Raw genomic sequence first — 7,536 nt, forward strand, 5'->3', positions numbered from 1 at the left:
TTCATCTCAAAAGAGAGTTAAGCAAATAGGATAAATCACTGGTTCTCATGACTGGAGAGAAGTCTTTCAATCACAGTAGCATTTGAGGGGTCTAGCTCCCCGTTAATTTTTTTTTGTTTTGTTTTCAGGCCTTCCTATAGGCAATTCCAAAGGCTTTACTTGGCAGGCTTTGGGGGAAACTGCCCTCCCCACACCAGACCTGGTAGTGTACAACCAGTACATTGCAGTCTCTGCAGGGAGCTGCAGTCAAAGTCTTGGGCCACTCTGATGGTTTGTGCTCTTCTCATGTTTGCATTCTGGGCCCAGGTACTTTCACTGCTAAGTGTCTCTGTCAGAGGCCTAGTCAGAGGTCTTCTTCAAGGGCAGCTCTGCTGAAGCCTCCTTATGGGGGACGGAAGGGGAAGCACTGATTGAAGACCCAGTGTGTGTGCACTCCTAGCCTTTATGGAGCTATTAGAGGCTCACTCAACAGTGAGATGCCGGCCGCTCTGTACTGATTCACCTGACTCACTGCCAGTGTGCTGTTCCCTAGGTGAAGATGGAACAGGGGAGTTGGCATCAGCTGCTCCAGTTTTAGCCTCTTATAAACCATTGCAATAAGTGATTAAAAGCTTAACCCTTTCACTTTGGCTTCTTTCTTTAATTGGCTACTCTAATACCTGGAAATTTAGCTCTCTCTCCCAGCTCAGCTGAGCTCCTGCCAGCGCCTTCATTTTCTAAGCAACTGAAGTAGTTTAACTCAAGTCAGTTTCTCAGGACTGTGGAATTTAAATGTTTCAAAAATCAAGACACAGCTATTGTCTTGCTAGATGCTGGTGTGGCCATTTGCTCTTTGAGCTATGGCGGTCACCATGCATTCTGGCTTTGGCCCTCTCCCCAACTTTGGGGAGGTGAATCTTCTTTCTTTCTCTCTCTAATTTACTTTTAAATAAACTTTTCATTTTTTAACCTCTGTGTGTTGCAATTCTTTGCATGTAATAAAAAGAAAAAAAAATCAAGATACTACTGGGCCCAGTCACCAATCAGGGAAGACAGGCACTCAATCCTCTTTCAGTCCTGTTACTTATATCACGAGCAAGTGTTAGCCTCTCTACCTGCCACAGAGGGACTGTGCTCACCTTCTATGACAATAAAGATTTATTGTGTGAGCATGTATTTTCTCCACAACCCAACACAATGCCCGGCACAATGCCCAGTACATATATTCACTGAAAAACAATTCTAATTGTGTCATGCAATTAATGAATATATTTTTACAAACATTCTTATCATGTTACTGTTTCCGCCTCAGTGGGTATAATTAACAAATCAAATAAATCTCCTGAATTATATTGATATAGGATGAATTAGAATCTAATTACTTGGATAATTCAAATTCTTAAAAAAATAATTCAAGGGAATATATTCTTATAAACACACATAGGGTAGCAGTTGTCTGGGAATATGTATATATTATCAGAGTCCTTTCATCTTTACAAGAGATTGAGTTCTCTAAATTGACCCAGTTTTTCTGTCTGAGCTAAATACATATTCACTTTTGCTTACTAGTTCTGATCTTTGGGATTGCAATCAACTCTGTCTTCTCTTGACCAAAACTTAACTTGAAGTAAATCTAGAAGTGACTTGTGAAACTATAATAGGATTTAGTGAGGGACTGTGGTATGGGGATAAAATATATATGTTTTACAAAGTATAGCTCTCTTGTGCAGAATGAAGTTCATATTTTTGTTTGTTTGTAGCCTCAGGAAAATTGTAGTGGGCTAGGATGATACTTCTTCATTGACTTCCAAAAACATTTGACTTAACTGGAAATGTAGATGATATTCGTGTGTCTATCTAATAGGAAAGTAGGTCATTGATTTGAGGTCCTGCTCCAAAGTGAGAGGTCACAGTGATGAGTGTAACGCAAGACTATTTATAAATATGCTATGTTAAACTATAAGACAAGATTTCAAAAGATAGAAAGTTTAAGAGGCCCTCAGAACATCATTATTTTTCTAGGGAATGTCCCCGCATACAAAATAAAATAGCTTTGCCCCAAACTACCAGTAAAGGTAGCCAGCAATACTGCAGGTGATACCCAGAAATAACTAATCCAAAGGTAACTTTAGCTATTCAGCTGATTTACCTTCCTAATTATGTTTTATACCACTTGATGCCCAATAAAAATTCAGTACATTTTCATAGAGTTTAAACTTGATTTAAGTACTTTTTTCATTCACAAATCAATATTTATAATATACAAAGTAATTTTAAAAAAGAGATTGTCAGATTTTGAAAAAAAAAAAAAAGATCAGTGAAATACAAGCCCAACTTTCATTCACAGCTGCTGTAAGCAAATTATATAATCTTCTGGAGAGCAATTTGGCAATATGAATGAAAAATCATATAATGTATATTTTTTCAATGCTGTAATTTCCGCTCAAGGAATTTGCCATAAAGAAATAATGCTGTATGCATGAGGATATGTATACCAAAGATATTCAACACAGTCTGGCTTATACTACCAAACAAATGGAGCCAAATTAAATGTTAAGCAACAGAGACTTGGTAGTGTAAATTAAGCCTGAATGTCAACTTCTGGCAAGATGGCGACAGGGCAGCGTGGCCTATGAGACCCTCCTCAAAGGAGAACACAGAGGGTCTCTGGCTCTCTCCCCAGGGGCTGCAGATTCCATCATCAGCAGCCTGCTCTTCACACAGAGCTCAGCCGTCACCACCACTGGGGCATCACGGTGATCTGGACAGCCACTGCAGCTGCAGACACAGCAGCTGCCAGCGCTGCCGGGGCCTCTGTGGTGGCCATAGTGTATCGTGCCACTGTGCCTGAGGCGATCCACGACTTCAGACCTTGAAGCCCCTGCAGGCAAGATCTGCTGGGATCGCTGCCACCTCTGCTGCCACCGTGAGGTCCTGCTGGCCGTGGGTCTTCTCCCATGGGCCCTAAGGCTGACTCCCATCTCCAGCCTCTGCCCAGCTCCTGTCTGGCTCCACCCCCTCTGGATAGCACCACCTGCTGGCAATTCAAGGTAACAACACCAAAACAGGAAAAACAAGCTTGAAAAACAGACACAGGCCAGATTTGAGTGGTGAACTGAGTGGTGACCTAACTGTCCTTCACAGTAGGCCAGGGTCAACTGACCATAACTGTGGACAAATTTACCAGCTTGAGAAGACAGCTAGAAATCAGAGCTGAAAGGACATTGGACTTAAATGAAAAGTCTCAGAGTGTGCTCGATGTGTTCTGTTAGTTTAATGACTTGATTCTATTCCTACTGTTTTGTTCCTTTTTCTTTTTTTTCTCTTCCTTTTCTTCTCTTTTCTCTTCTCTGTAAACCATACCTTTGTATAGAGGAACAGCACAGCAATAAGGTGGTTGGTTAGCTTGTATGTTAGCATCATTGTATGTTTTAGTATTTTTTGTATGGGAGTTGGTTAGTCTGTAGCCATGGTCTATTGTTTTTATCTGTTTCACTTTAGGTCTCCCTCTCCACTTGTTGGTACACTCGTCTGTTTCTCCCCTTACTCCTCTCTCTTTCCACCCACCTCTTCCCCCCACTGTCTGCTCCATTCTCTTCCCTCTGCTAACCCCATTTTATTTCAGGGAGTAAACCTACAGCCCCACTTCATGGACAGATTCCAAGGCAGTAGAAAGTGGGTTTCAGATTATCCATACACCTGTCGGTGGATACCAGGATCTGCAGATAGATTTTGAATCACAGCTCCCCCCTTAAGTAAATCTCAAAACTGCAAAAAGGACCACCCCCAACCTACAGTGCAACTCCAGAATTGAACAAAGTGAGAGGGCAAACATAAAGAAGAATAGAAGATTGAACAAACAGAAGTAAAAGGAACCCCTCTACCCCTGAATAACGGAATTAAAGAAGATGGTGACATGGAGGGAAGGAAAAAGTAGGGAGGGAGAAAAACCACACAAATGAAGAAAAACCAAAAAAAGAAAATAGGTCTCACACAGCCCCCTGGGAGGTCAGACACTGTAAAACAGACTCTGGAACACAAACAATGAAGAGCCCCCAGAATGACTGGTCACATGCAACAAACCCAGACATCAAGACATTAATAGAGGGAATTAAAAAAATTGAGGAGAGACAAGAGGAAAATAGGAAGGAGCTGATGTCAGAAATAACAGCAGTAAAGAATACTGTGATGGAAATAAATAACAAACTTATAAGCATGGAAAGCAGAATTAGCCAAGCAGAAGAAAGAATCTCAGAGCTCGAAGACCAAAACACAGAACTAACCCAAACTGTCAAAAACATAGAAAAGAAGCTCAAAAAGACAGAACAAAACCTTCAAGAGATGAATGATCACTTCAAGAGATCAAACCTAAGAGTAATTGGGCCTTCCTGAGGCAGAGAGAGAAACAGAGGCCAAACATCATCAGGCAACAATCTATTGCCTTCAAGAGACTCAGCTCACTAGAAAGGACACTCAGAGACTCAAAGTAAGAGGATGGGAAACAAATTTTCAGGTGAATGGAACACAAAAGAAAGGAGAAGTTGCAATCTTAATCTGAGACAAAATACCTTGTAAGCTATCAAAAACCAAAAAAGATACAAAAGGACACTGCCTAATGATAAAAGGTTCAATCCATCAACAAGAAATAACCATGCTAAACATATATGCACCCAACATAGTAGCACCAACTTTCATAATGCAGCTCCTAGGTAAACTAAAAAAAGATATTGACTCCAATAGCATCATAGCTGGGGACTTTAATACCCCACTCACCACCCTAGACAGATCATCAGGACAAAAAATCAGCAACGAGATCTGAAACCTCAATGTGACTGTTGATCAAATGGACTTAACTGATACCTACAGAACCCTCCATCCAAAGACCACAGAATACACATTCTACTCATCACTGCATGGAACATACTCTAAGATTGACCACATATTTGGCCATAAATCAAGCATAATCAAATTTAAAAGGATTGAAATTTTACCATACACCTTCTTGGACCACAGTAGAATAAAAATAAACATTAACACCAACAAGGTACCCCCCAAACCCCAAAGACATGGACACTAAACAGCATGATGCTAAACAACTCCTGGGTCAATGATGAAATCAAAACAGAGATTAAAAGATACCTGAAAACAAATGAAAATGAGGAAACATCTTACCAAAATCTCTGGGACACCATGAAAGTTGTAGTAAGAGGGAATTTATATCCCTACTAACGCACATGAAGAAAATGGAAGGATCACAAATTAACAGCCTAACAAGCCACCTAAGGAAGCTGGAAAAGCAAGATCACAAAAACCTAATTTCAGCAGAAGAATCCAGATCACCAAAATAAAAGCCAAATCCAGGACATAGAAGACAAAAAGATAATACAAAAAAAAAATCAATGAAACAAAAAGTTGGTTCTTCGAAAGGATAAACAAGATCGATGGTCCCCTAGCTAGACTGACAAAGAAAAAGAGAGAAAAAGCCCAAATAAACACAATCAGAAACACAAAAGATGAAGTCACATCTGATCCTGAAGAAATACAAAAAATCATTAGAGCCTACTATGTACACTTGTATGGAAACAAACTCGAAAGCCTTAAGGAAATGGAGGACTTTCTGTCATCACACAACCTGCCTAGGTTGAAACAAGAAGAAATCGAGACCCCAAATAGACGAATAACAATCAAGAAAATTGGCTACGTGATTATAAAACTACCTACGAAAAAAAGCCCTGGACCAGATGGCTTTCCAGAAGAATTCTGCAAGACATTTAAAGAGGAGCTGATACCAATCCTACTGATGGTATTTCAGGTGATTGAGAAAGATGGAACTCTCCTCAAATCATTTTACAAAGCTAACATCACATTGATACCCAAGCGAGGTAAAGACCCAAAAAAGACAGAGAATTACAGGCCAATATCTTTGATGAATATAGATGCTAAAATTCTCAACAAGATCCTAGCAAACCAGATTCAACAACACATCTCAAAAATCATCCATCATGACCAAGTAGTCTTCATCCCTGGGATGCAAGCCTGGTTCAACATTCGTAAAACCATAAATGTAATTAAATACATCAACAGATGTAAAAACAAAAACCACATGATTATATCATTAGATGTAGAAAAAGCTTTTGATAAAATCCAGCACCCTTCTTGATAAAAACCTCGAACATCTAGGCTTATGCAGAACATACCTCAAAATAGTAAAAGCCATCTATGAGAAACCCACAGTCAGCATACTCCTAAATGGACAAAACTTGGAGCCATTTTCCCTTAATACTGGAACAAGACAAGGATGCCTACTCTCACCCCTCCTGTTCAATATAGTATTGGAAGTCCTGACTAGAGCAATCAGAGAAGAGAAGGCAATCAGGGGTATCCAAATAGGAAAAGAGGAAGTCAAGTTATCTGTCTTTGCAGATGACATGATTGTGTACCTTGAAAACTCAAGAGAATTTGTCAAAAACCTCCTTACACTGATAAACGCCTTTGGCAAAGTCTCAGAATATAAAATAAATGTGCAAAAGACAAATGCATTTCTTTACACCAATAATAAACAAACAGAAACCTAAACAAAAACTATAATTCCAGTCACAATAGCCACAAAAAAAAATGAAATACCTTGGCATCTTCCTAACCAGAAACGTGAAACACATTTACAATGAAAACTACAAAACACTGCTCAAAGAAATCAAAGATGACACAAACAAGTGGAAAAATATCCCTTGCTCATGGACTGGAAGAATCAACATTGTGAAGATGTCCATCCTACCTAAGGCAATCTGCAGATTTAATGCAATACCCATCAAATTACTAGCAACATTTTTCTCAGATCTAGAAAAAACCACACAGGAATTCATATGGAAACACAAATGACCAAGAATAATCAGAACAATTCTCAGTCAAGAAAACAAAGCAAGTGGTATCACATACCAGACTTCAAACTTCACTATAAAGCTACAATAATCAAAACAGCTTGGTATTGGTACAGGAACAGGCATATAGACCAATGGAATAGAATTGAGATTCCAGAAGCAAAACCTCAATTTCTCAACCAACTCATCTTTGACAAAGGCTCCACCACCTACCACTGGGGAGAGGAGAACCTATTCAGTAAATGGTGCTGGGAAAACTGGTTGACCACATGCAGAAGATTGAAACAGGACCCTTATCTATCCCCATACACAAAAATTAACTCTAAATGGAACAGATACCTAAATGTAAAACCTCAAACCATAAGAACCTTAGAAAATGAAGGACATATCCTCATGGAAAGTGGAACTGGCATCCAATTCCTGAACAAAATCCGAAACCCACAGGTCATAAGAGAGAAGATAGACAAGTGGGACCTCATTAAATGGACAAGCTTCTGCAAAGCCAAAGAAACCATCAAGAGAGCAGGGAGACAACCTACAGACTGGGAAAAAGTACTTGCCAACTCCAGGTCTGACAAAGGCTTAACATCTCAGATCTACAAGGAACTCAAACATGCTGAAAAGAAAAAAACAAACAACCCTATTATAAAATGGGCAAAAGATATGAACAGACACTTCT

The 7,536-nt window shown here is 39.6% G+C and overlaps 1 pseudogene; it reads right to left on the reverse strand.

Annotated features, from left to right (window-relative positions):
* Positions 1-2,713: 2,713 nt before the first annotated feature.
* Positions 2,714-7,536, reverse strand: part of LOC103259088 — a 116,759-nt pseudogene continuing 111,936 nt past the window's right edge.

This window comes from Carlito syrichta, unplaced genomic scaffold (genome assembly GCF_000164805.1).
Source record: "Carlito syrichta isolate Samal-C Ts95f unplaced genomic scaffold, Tarsius_syrichta-2.0.1 Scaffold302462, whole genome shotgun sequence".
NCBI lineage: Eukaryota > Metazoa > Chordata > Mammalia > Primates > Tarsiidae > Carlito > Carlito syrichta.